This window comes from Piliocolobus tephrosceles, chromosome 19 (genome assembly GCF_002776525.5).
Source record: "Piliocolobus tephrosceles isolate RC106 chromosome 19, ASM277652v3, whole genome shotgun sequence".
NCBI classification, from domain to species: Eukaryota; Metazoa; Chordata; class Mammalia; order Primates; family Cercopithecidae; genus Piliocolobus; species Piliocolobus tephrosceles.
Window position 1 is genome coordinate 68,647,552 of NC_045452.1, and position 26,127 is coordinate 68,673,678.

Genomic DNA, 26,127 nt, shown 5'->3' on the forward strand with positions numbered 1-26,127 from the left:
GAGAACAAAGATACAACATACCAGAATCTCTGGGACACATTTAAAGCAGTGTGTAGAAGGAAATTTATACCACTAAACACCCGCAAAGGAAAGCTGCAAAGATATAAATTTGACACTCTAACATCACAATTAAAAGAACTAGAGAAGCAAGAGCAAACACATTCAAAAGCTAGCAGAAGGCAAGAAATAACTAATATCAGAGCAGAACTGAAGGAGAAAGAGATACAAAAAACCCTCCAAAAAATCAATGAATCCAGGAGTTGGTTTTTTGAAAAGATCAACAAAATTGACAGACTGCTAGCAAGACTAATAAAGAAGAAAAGAGAGAAAAATCTAATATACGCAAGAAAAATGATAAAGGGGATATCACCACTGACCCCACAGAAATACAAACTACCATTGGAGAATACTATAAATATCTCTAAGCAAATAAATTAGAAAATCTAGAAGAAATGGATAATTTCTTGGACACTTACACTCTTTCAAGTTTAAACCAGGAAGAAGTTGAATCCCTGAATAGACCAATAGCAGGCTCTGAAATTGAGGCAACAATTAATAGCCTACCCACCAAAAAAGCCCAGGACCAGATGGATTCACATCTGAATTCTACCAGAGGTACAAGGAGGAGCTGGTACCATTCCTTCTGAAAATATTCCAATCAATAGAAAAACAGGGAATCCTCCCTAACTCATTTAATGAGGCCAACATCATCCTGATACCAAAGCCTGGCAGAGACACAACAAAAAAAGAAAATTTTAGACCAATATCCTTGATGAACATTGATGCAAAAATCCTCAATAAAATACTGGCAAACCGGATTCAGCAGCACATCAAAAAGCTTATCCACCATGATCAAGTGGGATTCATCCCTGAGATGCAAGGCTGGTTCAACATTTGCAAATCAATCAACGTAATCCAGCATATCAACAGAACCAAAGACAAGAACCACATGATTATCTCAATAGATCCAGAAAATGCCTTTGGCAAAATTCAAGAGCCCTTCATGCTAAAAACGCTCAATAAATTCCGTAATGATGGAACGTACCTCAAAATAAAAAGACCTATTTATGACAAACCCACAGCCAATATCATACTGAATGGGCAAAAACTGGAGAAATTCCCTTTGAAAACTGGCACAAGACAGGGATGCCCTCTCTCACCACTCCTATTCAACATAGTGTTGGAAGTTCTGGCTAGGGCAATCAGGCAAGAGAAAGAAATCAAGGGTATCCAATTAGGAAAAGAAGAAGTCAAATTGTCCCTGTTTGCAGATGACATGATTGTATATGTAGAAAACCTCATTATCTCAGCCCTAAATCTCCTTAAGCTGATAAGCAACTTCAGCAAAATCTCAGGATACAAAATTAATGTGAAAAAATCACAAGCATTCTTATACACCAGTAACAAACAAACAGAGAGCCAAATCATGAATGAACTTCCATTCACAATTGCTTCAAAGAGAATAAAATACCTAGGAATCCAACTTAGAAGGGATGTAAAGGACCTCTTCAAGGAGAACTACAAACCACTGCTCAGTGAAATAAAAGAGGACACAAACAAATGAAAGAACATACCATGCTGATGAATAGGAAGAATCAATATCGTGAAAATGGCCATACTACCGAAGGTCATTTATAGATTCAATGCCATCCCCATCAAGCTACCAATGAGTTTCTTCAAAGAATTGGAAGAAACTGCTTTAAAGTTCATGTGGAAGCAAAAAAGAGCCCGCATTGCCAAGACAATCCTAAGGCAAAAGAACAAAGCTGGAGACATCACGCTACCTGACTTCAAACTATACTACAAGGCTACAGTAACCAAAACAGCAATGTACTGGTACCAAAACAGAGATATAGACCAATGGAACAGAACAGAGTCCTCAGAAATAATACCACACATCTACAGCCATCTGATCTTTGACAAACCTGCGAGAAACAAGAAATGTGGAAACGATTCCCTATTCAATAAATGGTGATGGGAAAATTGGCTAGCCATAAGTAGAAAGCTGAAACTGGATCATTTCCTTACTCCTTATACGAAAATTAATTCAAGATTGGATTAGAGACTTAAATGTTAGGCCTAATACCATAAAAACCCTAGAAGAAAACCTAGGTAGGACCATTCAGGACATAGGCATGGGCAAGGACTTCATGTCTAAAACACCAAAAGCAATGGCAGCAAAGGCCAAAATTGACAAATGGGATCTAATTAAACTGAAGAGCTTCTGCTCAGCAAAAGAAACTACCATCAGAGTGAACACGCAACCTACAGAATGGGAGAAAATTTTTGCAATCTACTCATCTGACAAAGGGCTCATTTCCAGAATCTACAAAGAACTCAAACAAATTTACAAGAAAAAAACAAACAACCCCATCAAAAAGTGGGCAAAAGGTATGAACAGACATTTCTCAAAAGAAGACATTCATACAGCCAACAGACACATGAAAAAATACTCATCATCATTGACCATCAGAGAAATGCAAATCAAAACCACAATGAGATACCATCTCACATCAGTTAGAATGGCAATCATTCAAAAGTCAGAAAACAATAGGTGCTGGAGAGGATGTGGAGAAATAGGAACACTTTTACACTGTTGGTGGGATTGTAAACTAGTTCAACCATTATGGAAAACAGTATGGCGATTCCTCAAGGATCTAGAACTAGATGTACCATATGACCCAGCCATCCCACTGCTGGGTATATACCCAAAGGATTATAAATCATGCTGCTGTAAAGACACATGCACACGTGTGTTTATTGGGGCACTGTTCACAATAGCAAAGACTTGGAATCAACCCAAATATCCATCAGTGACTGACTGGATTAAGAAAAAGTGGCACATATACACCATGGAATACTATGCAGCCATAAAAAAGGATGAGTTTGTTTCCTTTGTAGGGACATGAATGCAGCTGGAAACCATCATTCTCAGCAAACTATCGCAAGAACAGAAAACCAAACACCACATGTTCCCACTCATAGGTTGGAACTGAACAATGAGATCACATGGTCTCGGGAAGCGGAACATCACACACCGGGGCCGATATTGGGGATGGGGGGCAGGGGAGGGATGGCATTGGGAGTTATACCTGATGTAAGTGAGGAGTTGATGGGTGCTGACGAGTTGATGGTTGCAGCACACCAACATGGCACAACATACATATGTAACAAACCTGCACGTTATGCACATGTACCCTAGAACATAAAGTATAATAATAATAAAAAAAAGAAAATGTGGCACATATACACCATGGAATATTATGCAGCCATATAAAAGGATGTGTTTGCATCCTTTGTAGGGACATGGATGCAGCTGGAAACCATCATTCTTAGCAAACTATCACAAGAACAGAAAACCAAACACCGCATGTTCTCACTCATAGGTGGGAACTGATCCATGAGATCACTTGGACTCAGAAAGGGGAACATCACACACCAGGGCCTATCACGGGGAAGGGGGAAGGGGGTAGGGGAAGGGATTGCATTGGGAATTATACCTGTTGTAAATGACGGGTTGATGGGTGCTGACGAGTTGATGGGTGCAGCACACCAACATGGCACAAGTATACATATGTAACAAACATGCACGTTATGCACATGTACCCTAGAAATTAAAGTATAATAATAATAATGATGATAAAAGAAAAAAAACAAAGTGATTCATGAATAGAATCGTGTAATTCTGAGAGTCGAATTCACACATCCAAAGCAGTTTTTCCGAAACCTAGTTTTCGGTTTTATCTGATTGTATTTCTTTCTCACCATAGGCTTCAATGCGCTCCCAACATCCTATTGCAGTTTCCAGGAAAACAGTTTTAGCTGACTGCTCAATGAAAATAACATTGTAACTCCATGAGATGTATTCTAGTTTTTGTCTGAGGATATTTCCTTTTTCACTGTAGGCCTCAATGTGCTCCAAAATATTCCTTTGCAGATTCCATGAAAACAGTGTTAGAAAACGGAGTCATAAAGAAAAAGTTGTAATTACGTGAGATGTATTCACACATAACAAAATAGTTTCTCATAAAGCTTCTCTCTAGTTTTTATCTGAGGATATTTCCTTTGTCAGCATAGGCTTAAATGCGACCCAAAATATCCCATCTCAGATTCCCTCAAAATAGTGTTAAAAAACTGCTCCATGATAGGAAAGTGTAACTCTGTGACATGAATTCACACATTGGATATCAGATTCTCAGAAATCGTCTTTCTAGTTTTTCTCTGAGGATATTTCCTTTGACATCATAAGCTTCAATGCACTGTGAAATATCCCTTTTCACATTCCAAGAAAATCGTGTTAGCAGACTGCTAAATGAAAAGAACACTGAAACTGTGTGAGATGTATTCAGACATCACAAAGCAGTTCCTCAGAAGGCTTCTTTTTGGTTTTTAACTGAGGATATTTCCTTTGTCACCATAGGCTTCAATGCCCTCCCAAACATCCTATTGCATTTTTCACAAAAACAGTGTTACCAAATTGCTGTATGAGAAGGACAGTGTAACTCTGTGAGATGAATTCACACATCCAAAGCATTTTCTCAGAAAGTTTCTTTTCGGTTATTATCTGAGGATATATCCTTTGTTACCATAAGCTTCAATGCGCTCCCAAATATCCTAATGCAGATTCCACAAAAACAGTGTTAGCAGACTGCTCACTGAAAAGAATTGCGTAACTATGTGAGTTGAATAAACCCATCACAATGCAGATTCTCAGGAAGCTTCTTTCTTGTTTTTATCTAAGCATATTTTATTTTTCATCATAGGCCTTAATGCGCTCCGAAATATCACTTTGCAGATGCCACAGATACTGTGTTAGCAAACTGCTTCATGAATAGAAAGGTGTAACTCTGTGAAATGAATTCACACATCTGAAAGAAGTTTCTCGTAAATCTTCTTTCTAGTTTTATTTGAGGATACTGCCTTTGTCAGCGTAGGCTTCAATGTGATCAAAAATATCCCATCTCAGTTTCCCCAAAAAGAGTGCTTACAAGGTGATCCATGAAAAGAATCATGTAATTCTGTGAGATTAATTCACACATCCAAAGCGGTTTCTCAGAAAATTTCTTTCTAGTTTTTATCTGAGGATATCTCCATGTCACCATAGGCTTCAATGTGCTCTCAAATATCCTAAAGCTGATTCCAGGAAAACAGTGTTAGCAGACTATTCAATGAAAACAACAGTGTAACCCTGTGAGGTGAATTAACCCATCACAAAGGGGTTTCACAGAAAGCTTCTTTTTAGTTTTTATCTGAGGAAATTTCCTTTTTCACCATAAGCTTCATTGCACTAAGAAATATCCCATTGCAGATTCTAAGAAAACAGTGTTAGTAAACTGCTCAATGAGTAGAAAAGTGTAACTCCATGAGATGCATTCACACATCACAATGCAGTATCTCAGAAAGCTTCATTCTAGTTTTTATCTGAGGATATTTCCTTTTTCACCATAGGCGTCAATGCGCTACAAAATATCACTTAGTAGATTCCAAGAAAACAGTGTTAGCAAACTGATCTATGAACATAGCAGTGTAACTCTGTCAGATGCATTCATACAGCACAAAACAGTTTCTCAGAAAGCTTCATTCTAGTTTTTATCTCAGGATATTTCTTTTTTCACCATAGGCATCAATGAGCTACAAAATGTCACTTAGCAGATTCCAAGAAAACAGTGTTAGCAAACCGTTTCCTGAAGAGAAAGGTGTAACTCTGTGAGATGAATTCACACATCATAAAAGGTCCCCAGAAAGCTTCTTTCTAGTTGTTATTTCAGGATATTTCTTTTGGCAGCGTAGGCTTCAATGTGATCCAATATATACCTTCTGAGATTCCCCAAAAACAGTGGTAACAGACTGCTTCATGAAGGGAAAGTGTAACTTTGTGAGATGAATTCACGCATCAGAAAGCAGTTTTTCAGAAACATTCTTTCTAGTTTTTCTCTGACGATATTTCCTTTGTCACCATAAGCTTCAATGCACTGAGAAATATCCCTTTACGGATTCCAAGAAAACAGTGTTAGCTGACTGCTCAATGGAAATAACATTGTAACTCTGTGAGATGTATTCACACTTCACAAAGCAGTTTCTCAGAAGGCTTCCTTTTGGTTGTTGTCTGAGGATATTTCTGTTGTCACCAATAATGGTGTAACTCTGTGTGATGAATTCACACATCATGAAGCAGTTTCTCAGAAGATTTCTTTCTAGTTTTTATCTGAGGATATTTCCATGTCATCCTAGGCTTCAATGCAATCCAAAATATCCCTTCTCAGATTCCCCAAAAAGAGTGCTAACAAAGTGATCCATGAAAAGAATCGTGTATCTCCGTGAGATGAATTCACACATCCAAAGCAGTCTCTCAGAAAGTTTCTTTGTGGTTTTTATCTGAGGATATTTCCTTTGTCCCTATAGGTTTCAATGCACTCCCAAATATCCTAATGCAGATTCCACGAAAACAGTGTTAGCAGACTGCTTAATGAAAAAAAACAGTGTAACTCTGTGAAATTAATTAACCTATCACAAAGTAGTTTCTCAGAATGTTTCTTTCCACTTTTTATCCAAGCATATTTTCTTTTTCACCATAAGCTTCTTTGTGCTAAGAAATATCCCATTGCAGATTCCAAGAAAACAGTGTTAGCAATCTGCTCAATGCAAAAAAAAAGTGTAACATTGTGAGATATATTAACACATCACAATGTAGTCTCTCAGAAAGCTTCTTTCTAGTTTTTATTTGAGGATATTTCCTTTTTCATCATAGGCCTCAATGCGCTATGAAATATCACTTTGCAGTTTCCACAAAAACAGTGTTAGCAAACAGATTCATGAAGAGGAAGGTGTAACTCCGTGAAATGAATTCACACATATCAAAGAAGTTTCTCAGAAAACTTCTTTCTAGTTTTTAATTGAGGATATTTCCTTTGTCAGCATAGGCTTCTATGCGATCCAAAATATCCCTTCTCAGATTCCACAAAAACAGAGGTTACAGACTGCTCCAAGAAACAAAAGTGTAACTCTGTAAGATGAATGGACACATCAGGAAGCAGTTCCTCAGAAAGCTTCTTTCTAGTTTTTATCTGAGGATATTTCCTTTTTCACTTTAGGCCTCAATGTGCTACCAAACATCACTTTGCAGATTCCACGAAAACACTGTTAGCAAACTGCTTCATGAAGAGAAAGGTGTATCTCTGTGAGATGGATTCACACATCAAAAAGCAGTTTCACAGAAAGCTTCTTTCTAGTTTTTATTTGAAGATATTTCCTTTGTCAGCATAGGCTTCAATGTGATCCAAAATATTCCTTCTCAGATTGCACAAAACCAGTGGTAACATACTGCTCCATGAAAGGAATGTGTAATTCTGTGAGGCGAATTCACACAACAGAAAGCAGTTTCTCAGAAACCTTCTTTCTAGTTTTTCTCCAAAGTTATTTTCTTTGTCACCTTAAGCTTCAATGTGCTGTGAAATATCCCTTTACTGCTTCCAGGAAAATAGTCTTAGCAAACTGCCCAATGAAAATAACATTGTAACTCTGTGAGATGTATTCTCACATCACAAAGCAGGTCCTCAGAACGCTTCTTTTTGGTTTTTATTTGAGAATATTTCCTTTGTCACTGTGGGCTTCAATGTGTTCCCAAACATCCTATTGCATTTTCCATGAAAACAGTGTTAACAAGCTGCTGTATGAAAAGAACGGTGTAACTCTATGTGATGAATTCACACATCACAAAGCAGTTTATCAGAAAGCTTCTTTCTAGTGTTTATCTGAGGATATTTCCTTTTTGACTATGGAACTCAAAGTGTTCCCAAATATTCTTTTACATATTCCATGAAAATTGTGTAAGCAAACTGTTCCATGAAAAGAAAGGTGTAACTCTGTGAGATGAATTCAAACATCATAAAGAACTTTCTCAGAAAGCTTCTTTCCAGTTTTTATCTGATGATATTTCCTTGTCAGTGTAGGTTTCAATGCGATCGAAAATGTACCTTCTCAGTATCCTCAAAAAGAGTGCTAACAAAGTGATCCATGAAAATAATTGTGTAACTATGTGAGGTGAATTAACCCATCACAAAGCAGTTTCTCCAAAAACTTCTTTCCAGTTTTTATCTGAGGATATTTCCTTTGTCACTGTAAGCTTCATGGTGCCAAACAACATCCCATTTTAGAATCCAAGAAAATAGTGTTAGCAATCTGTTCAATGAAAAGAAAAGTGTCACTCTGTGAGATATATTCACTCATCACAATGCAGTTTCTCAGAAAGCTTCTTTCTAGTTTTTTTCTGAGGATATTTTCTTTTTCACCATAGACCTCAATGTGCTCCGAAATATCACTTTGCAGATACCACAAAAACAGTGTTAGCAAACTGCTTCATGAATAGAAATGTGTAACTCTGTGAAATGAATTCACACACTTGAAAGAAGTTTATCAGAAAACATCTTTCTAGTTTTTATTTGAGAATATTTCCTTTGTCAGTGTAGGCTTCAATGTGATCCAAGATATTCCTTTTCAGATTCACCAAAAACAGTGGTAATGTACTACTCCAAGAAATGAAAGTGTAACTCTGTGAGATGAATTCAAACATCAGAAAGCAGTTTCTCAGAAGGCTTCTTTCTTTATTTTTTTTTTTTTTGGTATAAAAATTTATTATACATAAAGAATATTACCACTAACAAATGCAGACAGGCTAGGACATGGTACTGGGTGGAGGACGGCTAGCTCTTTGGAAAGTGAAAGGTTTGGGTGGCGCGGACCTCATGCCACACTGGTCAGTAGACGGGGGCACATGCCAAACACCACAGGGCATCAGGGCATCAGATGCCGCTCTGTGTGCCCACAAGTGTTCCCTGTCTCATCTGGGCCTTCGAAGGGAGCACACCCAGAAGCGAGCAACTGAAGTGAAGGGGCTTCCTAAGGTGCCCCTTCCAGGCTTGTCTCTGAAGTCACAGCAACACCATTTTAAGCAATATGTTTAATCGGATGATTTCCACAAACTATCCACGAAGTTTCTAACCATCACAATTCAGTGAAGTACAAAACACTGAGTTACAGGCTGTGGGAAGAGAAGGCAGCACCAATGGTGGCACCTTCCAATCCTGGTTATTCTAGGGGCAGGGAGAGGGGAAGGTCTTTTTTTAAACCAAGCCCCTTATTTCAATGTACAAAAGAATTATTCTGATCAATATTAAATTGTATTCAAAACAAAATGGACTAAAAAGCAAATTCTACTCTATGTTGGGGTGGAAGTGGGAGGAAAGAATGAGTCCTTCGAAGCAGGAAGGGAGATAGCAGGGGGAAGGTTCTGTGCCTGTGATCCCGGCTGGTCACTCACGCTGCTCCATTTTTACTTTTGGTGGTCTCAGGAAGGTCCGATTTTTCTTCTCTTTCTTCCCCTTTGTATTGGCTTGGAAGTTTTGCCAGCTGTCCACACGACCATCTCGACTTTCCTCAAAGTTTTTCTGCCACTCTCTTTCCCGTTTGGCTTTTTCTTGAGCTTCAAGAGATTGAGGCTTCTTTCTAGTTTTTATCTGACGATATTTCCTTTTTAACCACGTGTCTCATTGTGCTCCCAAATATCACTTTGCAGATTCCATGAAAACAGTGTTAGCAAACTGCTTCATGAAGATATAGCTATAATTCTGTGAGATGAATTCAGACATCACAAGGAAGTTTCTCAGAAAGCTTCTTTCTAGTTTTCATTTGATGATATTTCCTTTGTCAGCGTAGGCCTCAATGTGATCAAAAATATCCATTCTCAGATTCCCCAAAAACAGTGGTAAGAGGTCGCTCCATGAAAGAAAAGTGTAACTCTGTGAGATAAATTCACATGTCAGAAAGCAGTTTCTAAGAAACCATCTTTCTAGTTTTTCTCTGAGGATATTTCCTTTGTCACCATCAACTTCAATGTGCTGCAAAATATCCCTTTACAGATTCCAAGAAAACAGCGTTACCAGATGGCTGAATGAAAACAACATTGTAACTCTGTGAGGTGTATGACGTATTCACACATCACAAAGCAGATTCTCAGAAGGGTTCTTTCCAGTTTTTATCTGAAGATATTTCCTTGTCACCACAGGCTTCAATGCAATCATAAATATCCCTTTTCAAATTCCACAAAAAGAGAGCTAACAAAGTGATCCATGAAAAGAGTCGTGTAACTCTGTGAGATGAATTCACACATCCAAAGCAGTCTCTCAGAAAGTTTCTTTTTGTTTTTTATCTGAGGATGTTTCTTTTGTCCCCATAGGCTTCAATGTGATCTGAAATATCCTAACGCAGTTTCCACGAAAACAGCATTAGCAAACTGCTGTATAAAAAGAATGGTGTAACACTGTGTGTTGAATTCACACATCACAAAGCAGTTTCTCAGAAAGCTTCTTTCTAGTTTTTAATCTGAGAATATTTCCTTGTCACCATAGGCTTCAATGCACTCCCAAGTATCCTCACGCTGATTCCAGGAAAGTAGTGTTAGCAGATTGTTCAAAGAAAAGAATGTTGTAATACTATGAGATGAATTAACCCATCATGAAGCAGTTTCTCAGAAAGCTCTTTCTAGTTTTTATCTGAGGATATTTCCTTTGTCACTGTGAGCTTCATTACACTAAGAAATATCCCATTGTAGATTCCAAGAAAACAGTGTTAGCAATCAACTCAATGAAAAGAAAAGTGTAACTCTGAGAGAGATATTCACAAAACACAATGCAGTTTCTCACAAAACTTCTTTCTAGTTGTTATCTGTGGTTATTTCCTTTTTCACCGTAGGCCTCAAAGCACTCTGAAATATCACTTTGCAGATACTACAAAAACGTTTCCAGCAAACTGCTTCATGAAGAGAAAGGTGCAATTCTGTGAGATAGGCTTACATATTACGAAGAAGTTTCTCAGAAAGCTTCCTTCTAGTTTTTATTTGAGGATATTTTCTTTGTCAGTGTAGGTTTCAATGCGATCCAAAATATCCCTTCTCAGATGCCACAAAAACAGTCGTAACAGATTGCTTCAAGGAATGAAATTGTAACTCTGTGAAAAGAATTCACACATCTGAAAGCAGTTTCTGAGAAAGCTTCCTTCTATTTTTCATCTGAGGATATTTCCTTTTTCACCACAGGCCTCAATGTACTCCCAAAGATCACTTTGCAGATTCCATGAAAACAGTGTTAGTAAACTGCTACATGAAGAGAAAGGTGTAACTCTGTGAGATGAAGTCATACAACACAAAGAAGTTTCCCAGAAAGCTTCTTTCTAGTTGTTATTTGAGGATATTTCCTTTGTCAGCATGGGCTTCAATGCAATCCAAATTATCCCTTCTCACATTTCACAAAACCAGTGGTAACAGACTGTTCCATGAAAAGAATGTGTAACTCTGTGAAGTGAATTCACAAATCAAAAAGCAGTTTCTCAGAAACCTTCCTTCTAGTTTTTCTCTGAGGATATTTCCTTTGTCTCCATAACCTTCAATGGGCTGTGAAATATCCCATTACAGATTCCAAGAAAACAGTGTTAGCTGACTGCTCAATGAAAATAACATTGTAACTCTGTGAGATGAATTAATCCATCACTAAGCAGTTTCTCAGAATGCTTCTTTATAGTTTTAATCCGAGGATATTTCCTTTGTCACCATATGCTTCATTGCACTAAGACATATCCCATTGCACATTCCAAGAAAACAGTGTTAGCAATTTGCTCAATGAAAAGAAAAGTGTAACCCTGAGAGAGATATTCACACATCACAATACAGCTTCTCAGAAAGCTTCTTTCTAGTTTTGTCTGATGATATTTCCTTTGTCATCATAGGCTTCAATGCAATCCAAAATATCACTTTTCAGATTCCACAAAAAGAGTGCTACCAAACTGCACCATGAAAATAAAGGTGTAACTTTGTCAGGTGAATTCACGCACCACTAAGCAGTTTCACAGAAGGCTTTTGTTTTTTCTTTTCTTTTTTTTTTTTTTTTTTTTGGCTGATGGTATTTCTTTTGCCACCAAAGGCTTCAGTGCACTCCGAAATATCCTATTGCAGATTCCATGAAAACAGTGTTAGCAAACTACTCCATGAAAAGAGTGGTGTAACTCTGTGAGATGAATTCACACATCACAAAGAAGTTTCTCAGAAAGTTTCCTTCTAGCACTTATCTGAGGATATTTTCTTTTTCACCATAGGTCTCAACTCGCTCCCAAATATCTTTTTGTAGATTCCACAAAAACAGTGTTAGCAAGCAACTCTATGAAAAGAAATATGTTACTTTATAAGATGAATACACACATCACAAAGAATTTTCTCAGAAAGTTTCTTGCTAGTTTTTATCTGATTATATTTCCATTGTCACCCTAGACTTCAATGCGATCCAAAATATCCCTTCTCAGATTCCTCAAAAACAGTGCTACCAAACTGTTCCATGAAAAGAATGTGTAACTCTGTGAGATGAATTCACACATCACAAAGATGTTTCTCAGAAAGCTTCCTTCTAGATTTTAACTGCGCATATTTCTGTTTTCTCCATATTCCTCAATGCTCTGAGAATATCCCATTGCAGATTCCAAGAAAAAAGTGTTAGCAACCTTTTCAATGAAAACAACTTGGTAATTCTGGGAGATGAATTCACACATCACAAAGCAGTTTCACAGAAATCTTGTTTTTTTTTTTTTTTTTTTTTTTTTAATCTGAGGGTATTTCCTCTTTCACCATAGGTCTCAATGCACTTCTCCATAACCCCTGTCAGATTCCACGAAAACAGTTTGAGCAAACAGCTCCATGAAAAAAAGGTGTAACCCTGTGAAATGAATTCACACATCACAAAGAACTTTCTCAGCAACCTTCTTTCTAGTTATTATCTGAGGATATTTTCTTTGTAACCACAGGCTGCTATGCGATTCAAAATATCTCTTCTCAGATTCCCCAAAAACAGTGCTACCAAACTGCTCCATGAAAAGAGTGGTGTAACTCTGTGAGATGAATTCACACAACACAAAGCAGTTTCTCAGAAAGCTTATTTCCACTTTTTTTTCTGAGGATATTTCCTTTATCACCATAGACCTCAACTCATTACCAAATATCCCTTTGTAAGTTCCATGAAAACAGAGTTAGCTAACTTCTCAATGAAAAGTAAGGTGTAACTGTGTAAGATAAATTCAGACAGCATGAACAACTTCCTCAGGAAGCTTCCTTCTAGTTTTTATTTGAGAATATTTCCTTTTCCAACACCGGCTTCATGTGCTCCCAAATATCTCTTCTCAGACACCACGAAAACAGTGATGCCAAACTGCTCGCTTAACAGAAACGTTTAGCTCTATGAGATGAATGCACACATCACAAAGGAGTTTCTCAGAAAGCTTCTCCCCTGTTTTTGCCTGAAGATATTTCCTTTTTCGTTATTGGACTCTATGCACTCCCAAATATCCCTTTGCAGATTCCACATAAGCAGTGTTACCAAAGTGATCAATGAAAAAAAGGTTAAATCTGTGAGATGAATTCACCCATCACACAGCAGTTTCTCAAAAAAATTCTTTCTAGTTTAAATCAGAGGATATTTCCTTTTTCATCATAGTCTTCAATGTTCTCAAAAATAACTCCTCTCAGATACCACAATAACAGTGATGCTGAACTGCTCAATCAACAGAAACATTAAATTCTTTGAGATGAATACACATATTACAAAACCGTTTCTTGAAAAGCTTCTCTCTAGTTTTTATCTGAAGTCATTTCCATTTTCACCATAGGCCTCTAGGAGAACCCGAATGTCCCTTTACAGATTCCATATAAACGGTGCTACCAAACTGCTAAAAGAAAACAAACTTGTAACTGTGTATGATGAATTCACCCATCATAAAGAAATTTCTCAGAGAGCTTCTTTCTAGTTTTTTTCTTAGGATATGTCCTTTTCCATTGGCTTCCAGGAACTCCCAATTATCCCTTCTCAGACACCACAAATGCACTCCCAAATATCCATGTGCAATTACATGAAAACAGTGTTAGCAAATGCTTCCATGAAGAAAATCATGTAACTTTGTGAAATAAATTCACGCATCACAAGGAAGTTTCTCAGAAAGCTTCTTTCTAGTTTTTATATGAGGATAATACTTTTATCACCCAAGGCTTCAATGCGATTCAAAATGTCTTCTGACATTAACCAAAAACAGTGCTACCAATCTGCTCCATGAAAAGAAAGGTGTAAATGTGTTGGATGAATTCACACATCACAAAGTAGTTTCTCAGGAAGCTTCTTTTTGTTTTTTGTCTGAACATATTTCCTTCGTCACCACAGGCTTCAATGCACTCCAAAATATCCCATTGCAGATTCCAAGAAAACAGTGTGAACAAACTGGTAAATCAAAAGAACAGTGTAACTCTGTGTGATGATTGCACACATCACAAAGGAATTTCTCAGAAAGCTTCTTCCTAGTTTTTACCCTAAGATATTTCTTTTTTTGCCATTGGACTCTATGGGCTCCTGAATATCCCTTTGCAGATTCCACAAAAACAGTGTTAACAAACTGCTCAATGAACAGAAAGGTGTAACTCTGTGAGATGAATTCACACATCACAAAGTAGTTTCTCAGAAAGCCTCTTTCTAGTTTAAATCTGAGGATATTTCCTTTTTCACCATAGGCTTCAAAGTGCTCCTGAATAACTCCTCTCAGATAACACAAAAAGAGTGATGCCGAACTGCTAAATCAACAAATAGTTCAAACTCTATGAGATGAATACACACATCACAAAATCGTTTTTTCACTGAAAGCATCTCTCCAGTTTTTATCTGAAGTCTTTCTGTTTTCACCATAGTCCTCTAGGAGCTCCAGAGTATCTCTTTGCAGATTCCACAAAAACACTGCTACAAAACTACTCAAAGAAAACAATGGTGTTACTGGGTGTGATGTATTCACACATCACAGAGAAATTTCTCAGAAGACTTATTTCTAATTTTTTCTCAAGATATTTATTTTTCCACCATCAGCAACCATGCACTCCCAAATATTCCTTCTAAGGACACTACCAAGACAGTGCTACCAAACTGATCCATGAAAAGAATCATGTAACACTGCTAGATGATTAACATATCACAAAATCAGTTCCTCTGAAAGCTTCTTTTTAGTTTTTATATGAAGGAGTTCCCTTTTTCACTGCAGGCCTCAATGCACTCCGGAATACAACATTGCAGATTCCATGAAAACAGTGACAACAAACAGCTCCATGAAAAGAGAGGTGGAATTCTGTGAGATGAATTCAAACATCACAAAGTGGTTTCTCAGAAAGCTTCTTTCTAGTTTAAATCTGAGAATATTTCCTATGTCACCGTAAGCTTCAATTCGATCCGAAATATCCCATTGCAGATTCCAAGAAAACAGTGTTAGGAATTGCTCAATGAAAACAACAGTGTAACACTGTGTGATGAATTCACACCTCACAAAGCAGTTTCTAAGAAAGCTTCTTTTTGTTTTTTCTCTAAGGATATTTCCTTTGTCACCATAGGCTTCAATTTGCACCCAAATATCCAATTACAGATTCCACGAAAACAGTGTTTCTAACAGCTCAGTGAAAAGAACGGTGTAACTCTGTGAGATAAAATGACAAATCAGAAAGCAGTTTGCAGATATCCCTTTGCAGATTCCACAAAAACATTGTTAGCAAACTGCTCAACGAAAACTACAGTGTAACTCTGTTAGATTAATTCACATATCACAAAGCAGTTTCTCAGAAAGCTTCTTTCTAATTTTTATCTGAGTATATTCCCTTTTTCACACTAAGCCTCCATGTGCTACCAAATAATTTTTTGCAGATTCCATGAAAGCAGTGTTAGAAAACAGCTCCATGAAAAGAAAGGTGTAACTCTGTGAGATGAAGTCAACTATTCCAAAGACCTTTCTCAGAAACCTACTTTCTAGTTTTTATCTGAGGATATTTCTTTGTCACCATGGGCTACAACGTGATTGAAAATATCCCTTCTCAGATTCCCCAAAAACAGTGCTACTGCCATGCACAGTGGCTCACACCTGTAATCCCAGCACTTTGGGAGGCCGAGACGGGTGGATCACGAGGTCAAGAGACTGAGACCATCCTGGCTAACACTGTGAATCCCCGTCTCTACTAAGAATACAAAAAAAAATTAGCTGGGCGTAGTGATGGGCTCCTGTAGTCCCAGATACTTGGGAGGCTGAAGCAGGAGAATGGCATGAACCCAGGAGACAGAGCTTGCAGTAAGCCGAGATCATGCCACCGCACTCCAGTCTGGGCAATTGAGCAAGGCTCTGTCTCAAACAAACAAACAAACAAACAAAAAAAGCCAGTGCTACCATAATGCTCCGTGTAACTGTGTGAGATGAATTCAGAAATCATATGACAGTTTCTCACAAAGCTTCTTTATAGTTTTTGCCTGAGGATATTTCCTTTGTCACCATAAGCTTCAATTGTCTCCGAAATATCCCATTGCAGATTTCATGAACAAAGTGTTAGCAAACTTCTCAATGAAAAGAACAGTGTAACTCTGTGCGATGAATTCACACATCACAAAGCACTTTCATAGAAAGCTTCTTTTTGGTTTTTATCTGAGGATATTTATTTGTTACAACGGGCTTCAATGTGCTCCAAAATATACTATTGCAGATTCCACTAAACAGTGTTATCAAACCGCTCAAAGAAAAGAGTGGTGTAACTCTGTAAGATGAATTCACACATCAGAAAGCAGTTTCTCACAAAGCCTCTTTCTAGTTTTTATCTGAGGATATTTCCTATTTCACCATAGGCCTCAATGCATTCCCAAAATATAACTTTACAGATTCCAAGAAAACAATGTTATCAAACTGCTCCATGAAAGGAAGTTGTATCTCTATGAGATGGATTATCACATCACAAAGCAGTTTCTCAGAAGTCGTTTTTCTCGTTTTTATATCAGGGTATTTCCTTTGTCATCAAAAGCTTCAATGCACTCTGAAATATCCCATTACAGATTCCAAGAAAACAGTGTAAGCAAAATGCTCAATGAAAGAACAGTATAATTGTGTGAGATGGATTCACACATCACAAAGCAGTTTCTCAGAAAGTTCTTTATGGTTTTTATTTGAGGATACTTCTTTTGTCACCATAGGCTTCAATGTGATCCAAAATTTCCCTTCTCAGATTGTCCAAAAACAGTGCTACGAAACTGATACAAGAAAAGATTCGTGTAACTATGTGACACGAGTTAACACATCACAAAATGATTTATGAGAAAGATTCTTTCTAGTTTTTATATGAGGGTATTTCCTTTGTCACCATAAGCTTAAAATGTACTCTGAAATATCCCATTGTGGATTCCAAGGAAACAATATTAGCAAGCTGTTCAATGAAAAGAACAGCATAACTCTGTGAGATGAATTCACACATCACAAAGAATTTTCTTAGAAAGCTTCCATTTATTTTTTATCTGAGGATATTTTCTTTGTCACCGTAGGCTGCAATGTGATCCAAAATATCCCTTACGAGATTCTCCAAAACAGTACTAATAAACTGCTTCATGAAAAGGAAGGTGTAACTCTGTGAGATGAATTCACAAATCAGAAAGCAGTTTCTCAGAAATGTTCCTTATAGTTTTTGTCTGAGGATATTTCCTTTGTCAATATAAGCTTCAATGAGCTCCAAAACATCTCATTGCGGATTCCAAGAAAACAGTGTTAACAAACTGGACAATGAAAAGAAGAGTGTAACTCTGTGAGGTGAATTCATGTTCAGAAAGCAGTTTCTCACAAGGCTTCTTTGTGGCTTTTATCTGAGGATATATCCTTTGTCACCATCAGCTTCAACACGCTCCAAAATATCCTATTGCAGATGCGATGAAAACAGTGTTATCAAACTGCTCAATGAAAAGAATGGTGTAACTCTGTGAGATGAATTTACACATCACGAAGCAGTTTCTCAGAAAGCTTCTTTCTAGTTTTTATCTTAGGATATTTCTTTTTCATTAAAGGAATAAATGTGCTTCCAAATATCCCTTTGCAGATTCCATGAAAACAGTGTTAGAAAACTGCTCCAAGAAAGAAAGGTGTAGTTCTGAGAGATGAAATGACACAGCACAAAGAAATTTCTTAGAAATCTTCTTTTTAGTATTTATCTGAGGATATTACTTTTTCACCACAGGTCTGAATGCACTCGCAAATATTGGTTTGCCGTTTGCATGAAAACAGTGTTAGCAAACTGTCCCATGAAAAGAAAGGCATAACTCTGTGAGATAAATTCACACATAACAATGAACTTTCTCAGAAAGCTGCTTCAAAGTTTTTATCTGAGGATATATCCTGTGTCACCATAGACCTCAATACAATCAAAAGTATCAATTCTGAGATTCCCCCAAAACAGTGCTACTAAACTGTACCATGAGAAGTGTCATGTAACTCTGTGAGATGAATTATCACATCACAAAACAGTTTCTCAGAAAGCTTCTTTCCAGTTTTTATATGAGGGCATTTCCTTTGTCATCATAAGCTTCAATGCACTCTGAAATATCCCATTGCAGATTCCAAGAAAAGAGTGATAGCAAACTGTTCACTAAAAAGTAGAGTGTAACTGTATGAGATGAATTCTCGCATTACAAAGCAGTTTCTCAGCAAGTTTTTTTGTTTGTTTGTTTTTTATTGGAGGATATTTCATTTGTGACTATAGGCTTTAATGCAATCCAAAATATCCCTTATCAGGTTCCCCAAAAAAAGTGCTACAAAACTGATCCATGAAAAGAATAGTGTAGCACTGTGAGATGAATTAACTCATCATAAAATCGTTTCTCAGAAAGCTTCCTTCTAGTTTTTATATGAGGGTATTTCCTTTGTCACTGTAAGCTAAAATAGTGCTCTGAAATATCCCATTGCAGATTTTAAGAAAACAGTGTTAGCAAACTGCTCAATGAAAAGAACAGTGTAACTCTGTGAGATCAATTTGCACATCACAAAAGAGTTTCTCAGAAGATATCTTTTTGGGTTTTTTCTGAGGATATATCCTTTGTCACCATGGGGTTCAATACGTTCCCAAATATCCTATTGCAGAGTCCAAGAAAACAGTGTTATCAAACTGCTCAATGAAAAGGACAGTATAATTCTGTGAAATGAATTTACACATCACATATTACAAACAGTTTCTCAGAAAGCTTCTTTCTAGTTTTTATCTGAGAATGTTTACTTTTTCACTATAGGCCTCAATGTGCTTCCAACTATTCCTTCACGGATTCCATGAAAACAGTGGTAGCAAACTGCTCTATGAAAGACAGGTGTAGCTCTGTTAGATGAATTCACAAAACACAAATAAATTTCTTACAAAGCTTCTTTCTAGTTTTTATCTGAGGATATTTCCTTTTTCACTCTAGGCCTGAAGGTGCTCGCAAATATCCCTTGGCAGTTTCCAGCAAAACAGTGTTAGCAAACTACTCAATGAAAACTACGGTGTAACTCTGTGAGATGAATTCACACTTCACAAAGAACTTTCTCAGAAAGCTTATTACTAGTTTTCATCTGAGGATATTTTCTTTGTTACCATAGGCTTCAATGCGATCCAAAGTATCCCTTCTGAGAGTTTCCAAAAGAGGTGCTACCAAACTGTTTCATGAAGAGAATCTTGTAAATCTGTGAGAAGAATTCACAGATCAAAAAAGAGTTTCTCAGAAAGCTTCTTTTTCCTTTGTCTGTGGACATTTCATTGTCACTCTAAGCTTCAATCCACTATGAAATAACCCATTGCAGATTCCACAACAACAGAGTTAGACAACTGAGCAGTGAAAAGAAAAGTGTAACCATCTGCTACATGAAAAGGATCTGCTAACTTTGTGAGATGAATTACCACATCACAATGCAAATTCTCAGAAAACTTCTTTCTAGTTTTTATATGAGGGCATTTCTTTTGTAATCATAACCTTCAATGCGCTCTGAAATATCCCATTGCAGATGCCATGAATACAGTGCTAGGAAACTGCTCAATGAGTAGAAAAGTATAATTCTGTGAGATAAATTCACACATCACAAAGAAGTTTCTCAGGAAGCTTCTTTCTAGTTTTTATCTGAGAACATTACCTTGTCACCGTAGTCTTCAATGCGATCCAAAGTGTCGCTTCTCAGATACCCCAAAAACAGTGCTACCAAACTGATCCATGCAAAGAATCGTGAGACACTGTGAGAAAAATTCACAAATCAAAAAACTGTTTCTCAGAAAGTTTCTTTCCTGTTTTTATCTGAGGATATTTCCTTTGTTACCACAAGCTTCAATGCGCTCCGAAATATCCCAGTCCAGATTACAAGAAAATAGTGTTAGTAAACTGCTCAATGAAAAGAACTGTGTAACGTTGTGAGATGAATTCTCATGTCACAAAGCTGTTTCTCAGAATGTTTCTTTCTAGTTTTTATCTGGGGATATTTCCTTTATTACTATAGGTCTCAATGCACTCCCAAATATCCCTTTGCAGAATGCATGGAAACAGTGTTAGCAAAATTCTCAATGAAAGGAACAGTGCAACTCTGTGAGATTAATTCACACATCACAAAGCAGTTTCTCAGAAATCTTCTTTTTAGTTTTAATCTGAGGGTATTTCCTTTGTCACCAAATGCCACAATGCACTCCAAAATATCCCTTTGCAGATTCCATGAAAAGAGTGTGAGTTATCCTCTCCATGGAAAGAAAGGTTTAACTATGTAAGACGAATTGACATCACAAGAAATTCCTCAGAAACCTTCTTTCTAGTTTTTATCTCAGGATATTTATTTTTTCACCATAGACTTCAATGTGATCCAAAATATCCCTTCTCAGATTCCCCGAAAACAGAGCTACCAAACTGTTCCATGAAAATAATCCTGAAACTGTGTGAGAAGAATTCACAAATCACACAGCAGTTTCTCAGAAAGCTTCTTTCTCGTTACCATCCGAGGATATTTCCTTTGTCACCATAAGTTACAATGTGCTCTGAAATATCGCAGTGCAGATTCCAAGAAAACAGTGTTAGCAAACTGCTCAACAAAAAGAACAGTGTAACTCTGGGAGATGAATTCACACATCACAAACCTGCTTCCCAGAAAGCTTCTTTCTGGTTTATATCTGATGATATTTCCTTTTCCAACATAGGCCTCAATGCACTCCCAAATATTCCTTTGCAGCTCCCATGTAAACAGTGTTACCAAACCACTCCATGGAAAGAAACGTGTAACTCTGTGAGATGGATTGACAAATCACAAAGAAGTTTCTCAGAAAGCTTCTTTCTAGTTTCCATCTCAGGATATTTCCTATGTCACCATAGGCTTCAATGTGATTCAAGATATCCCTTCTGAGATTCACCAAAAAGAGTGCTACGAAACTACTCCATGAAAGGTAAGGTGTAACTCTGTGAGATGAACTCACAAATAAAAAAGCAGTTTCTCAGAAAACTTGCTTTTGGTTTTTATCTGAGTATATGTTCTTTGTCACCTTATGCTTCAACGTGCTCCCAAATATCCTATTGTATATTCCATGAAAACAGTGTTATTAAACAGATCAATGAAAACAATGGTGTAACTCTATGAGATGAAATCCCACATCACAAAGCAGTTTCTCATAAAGCTTCTTTCTAGTTTTTATCTGAGGATAATTAATGTTTCACGTTGGGCCTCAATGTGCTCCGTAATATGCCTTTGCAGATTCCACAAATACAGTGTTAGCAAACAGCTCCATGAAAAGAAAGGTGTAATTCTGTGAGATGAATTCACACAGTACAGAAAACTTTCTCAGAAAGCTTCCTTCTAGTTTTAATCTGATGGTATTTACTTTGTCATCATAGGCTTCAATTCGATCCAAAATATCCCTTCTCACATTCCACAAAACGAGTGCTACCAAACTGCTCCAAGAAAGGAATAGTGTAACACTCTGAAATGAATTAACACATCACAGAGCATTTCCTCAGAAAGCTTCTTCTAGTTTTTAAATGAAGATATTTCCTTTGTCACCAAAAGCTTCAATGTGGTCCAAAATATCCCTTTGCAGATTCCATGCAAACTGTTTTCTCAAACTGCTCAATCAGAATAACTGTGTAAATAATTAAGATGAATTAACATATGAGGAAACCGTTTTTCAGAAAACTTCTTTCTAGTTTTTATCTGAGGATATTTCCCTTTTCACCATGGGCCTCAAAGTACTCCCAAATATCCCACTTCAGATTCCACAAAAACAGTGTTAGCAAACTGTAACATGGAAAGAAATGTGTAACTTTGTGAAGTGAATTCACACATCACAAAGAAGTTTGTCAGAGAACTTCTCTCTAGTTTTTTTTTTTTTTTTTTTTATATGTGCCACATTTTCTTTTTTTTTTTGTGTGATTTTCTTTTTTATTTTTATTTTTTTTTTATTTTTTTTATTATACTTTAAGTTCTAGGGTACATGTGCATAACGTGCAGGTTACATATGTATACATGTGCCATGTTGGTGTGCTGCACCCATCAACTCGTCAGCACCCATCAATTCATCATTTATATCAGGTATAACTCCCCAATGCAATCCCTCCCCCCTCCCCCCTCCCCATGATAGGCCCCAGTGTGTGATGTTCCCCTTCCCGAGTCCAAGTGAGCTCATTGTTCAGTTCCCACCTATGAGTGAGAACATGCGGTGTTTGGTTTTCTCTTCTTGTGATAATTTGCTAAGAATGATGGTTTCCAGCTGCATCCATGTCTCTACAAAGGACGCAAACTCATCCTTTTTTATGGCTGCATAGTATTCCATGGTGTATATGTGCCACATTTTCTTAATCCAGTCTGTCACTGATGGACATTTGGGTTGATTCCAAGTCTTTGCTATTGTGAATAGTGCCGCAATAAACATACGTGTGCATGTGTCTTTGTAGTAGCATAATTTATAATCCTTTGGGTATATACCCAGTAGTGGGATGGCTGGGTCATATGGTACATCTAGTTCTAGGTCCTTGAGGAATCGCCATACTGTTTTCCATAATGGTTGAACTAGTTTACAATCCCACCAACAGTGTAAAAGTGTTCCTATTTCTCCACATCCTCTCCAACACCTGTTGTTTCCTGATTTTTTAATGATTGCCATTCTAACTGGTGTGAGATGGTATCTCATTGTGGTTTTGATTTGCATTTCTCTGATGGCCAGTGATGATGAGCATTTTTTCATGTGTCTGTTGGCTGTATGAATGTCTTCTTTTGAGAAATGTCTGTTCATATCCTTTCCCCACTTTTGGATGGGGTTGTTTGTTTTTTTCTTGTATATTTGTTTGAGTTCTTTGTAGATTCTGGAAATTAGCCCTTTGTCAGATGAGTAGATTGCAAAAATTTTCTCCCATTCTGTAGGTTGCCTGTTCACTCTGATGGTAGTTTCTTTTGCTGTGCAGAAGCTCTTTAGTTTAATGAGATCCCATTTGTCAATTTTGGCTTTTGCTGCCGTTGCTTTTGGTGTTTTAGACATGAAGTCCTTGCCCGTGCCTATGTCCTGAATGGTACTACCTAGATTTTCTTCTAGGGTTTTTATGGTATTAGGTCTAACATTTAAGTCTCTAATCCATCTTGAATTAATCTTCGTATAAGGAGTAAGGAAAGGATCCAGTTTCAGCTTTCTACTTATGGCTAGCCAATTTTCCCAGCACCATTTATTAAATAGGGAATCCTTTCCCCATTTCTTGTTTTTGTCAGGTTTGTCAAAGATCAGATGGTTGTAGATGTGTGGCATTATTTCTGAAGGCTCCGTTCTGTTCCATTGGTCTATATCTCTGTTTTGGTACCAGTACCATGCTGTTTTGGTTACTGTAGCCTTGTAGTATAGTTTGAAGTCAGGTAGCGTGACGCCTCCGGCTTTGTCCTTTTGACTTAGGATTGTCTTGGCAATACGGGCTCTTTTTTGGTTCCATATGAACTTTAAAGCAGTTTTTTCCAATTCGGTGAAGAAACTCATTGGTAGCTTGATGGGGATGGCATTGAATCTATAAATTACCTTGGGCAGTATGGCCATTTTCACAATATTGATTCTGCCTATCCATGAGCATGGTATGTTCTTCCATTTGTTTGTGTCCTCTTTGATTTCACTGAGCAGTGGTTTGTAGTTCTCCTTGAAGAGGTCCTTTACATCCCTTGTAAGTTGGATTCCTAGGTATTTTATTCTCTTTGAAGCAATTGTGAATGGAAGTTCATTCCTGATTTGGCTCTCTGCTTGTCTGTTACTGGTGTATAAGAATGCTTGTGATTTTTGCACATTAATTTTGTATCCTGAGACTTTGCTGAAGTTGCTTATCAGCTTAAGAAGATTTTGGGCTGAGACGATGGGGTTTTCTAAGTACACAATCATGTCATCTGCAAACAGGGACAATTTGACTTCCTCTTTTCCTAACTGAATACCCTTGATTTCTTTCTCTTGCCTGATTGCCCTAGCCAGAACTTCCAACACTATGTTGAATAGGAGTGGTGAGAGAGGGCATCCCTGTCTTGTGCCAGTTTTCGAAGGGAACTTTTCCAGTTTTTGCCCATTCAGTATGATATTAGCTGTGGGTTTGTCATAAATAGCTCTTATTATTTTGAGGTACGTTCCATCAATACCGAATTTGTTGAGCGTTTTCAGCATGAAGGGCTGTTGAATTTTGTCAAAAGCCTTTTCTGCATCTATTGAGATAATCATGTGGTTCTTGTCTTTGGTTCTGTTGATATGCTGGATTACGTTGATTGATTTGCGAATGTTGAACCAGCCTTGCATCCCAGGGATGAAGCCCACTTGATCATGGTGGATAAGCTTTTTGATGTGCTGCTGAATCCGGTTTGCCAGGATTTTATTGAGGATTTTTGCATCGATGTTCATCAGGGAGATTGGTCTAAAATTCTCTTTTTTTGTTGTGTCTCTGCCAGGCTTTGGTATCAGGATGATGCTGGCCTCATAAAATGAGTTAGGGAGGATTCCCTCTTTTTCTATTGATTGGAATAGTTTCAGAAGGAATGGTACCAGCTCCTCCTTGTACCTCTGGTAGAATTCAGCTGTGAATCCATCTGGTCCTGGGCTTTTTTTGGTGGGCAGGCTATTAATTGTTGCCTCAATTTCAGAGGCTGCTATTGGTCTATTCAGGGATTCAACTTCTTCCTGGTTTAGTCTTGGAAGAGTGTACGCGTCCAGGAAATTATCCATTTCTTCTAGATTTTCTAGTTGATTTGCGTAGAGGTGTTTATAGTATTCTCTGATGGTAGTTTGTATTTCTGTGGGGTCGGTGGTGATATCCCCTTTATCATTTTTTATTGCGTCTATTTGATTCCTCTCTCTTTTCTTCTTTATTAATCTTGCTAGCGGTCTGTCAATTTTGTTGATCTTTTCAAAAAACCAACTCCTGGATTCATTGATTTTTTGGAGGGTTTTTTGTGTCTCTATCTCCTTCAGTTCTGCTCTGATCTTAGTTATTTCTTGCCTTCTGCTAGCTTTTGAATGTGTTTGCTCTTGCCTCTCTAGTTCTTTTAATTGTGATGTTAGAGTGTCAATTTTAGATCTTTCCTGCTTTCTCTTGTGGGCACTTAGTGCTATAAATTTCCCTCTACATACTGCTTTAATTGTGTCCCAGAGATTCTGGTATGTTGTATCTTTGTTCTCATTGGTTTTAAAGAACATCTTTATTTCTGCTTTCATTTCGTTATGTACCCAGTAGTCATTCAGGAGCAGGTTGTTCAGTTTCCATGTAGTTGAGCGGTTTTGATTGAATTTTTTAGTCCTGAGTTCTAGTTTGATTGCACTGTGGTCAGAGAGACAGTTTGTTATAATTTCTGTTCTTTTGCATTTGCTGAGGAGTGCTTTACTTCCAATTATGTGGTCAATTTTGGAATAAGTGTGATGTGGTGCTGAGAAGAATGTATATTCTGTTGACTTGGGGTGGAGAGTTCTATAGATGTCTATTAGGTCCGCTTGGTGCAGAGATGAGTTCAATTCCTGGATATCCTTGTTAACTTTCTGTCTCGTTGATCTGTCTAATGTTGACAGTGGAGTGTTGAAGTCTCCCATTATTATTGTATGGGAGTCTAAATCTCTGTGTAAGTCTCTAAGGACTTGCTTTATGAATCTGGGTGCTCCTGTATTAGGTGCATATATATTTAGGATAGCTCTTCCTGTTGGATTGATCCCTTTACCATTATGTAATGGCCTTCTTTGTCTCTTTTGATCTTTGATGGTTTAAAGTCTGTTTTATCAGAGACTAGGATTGC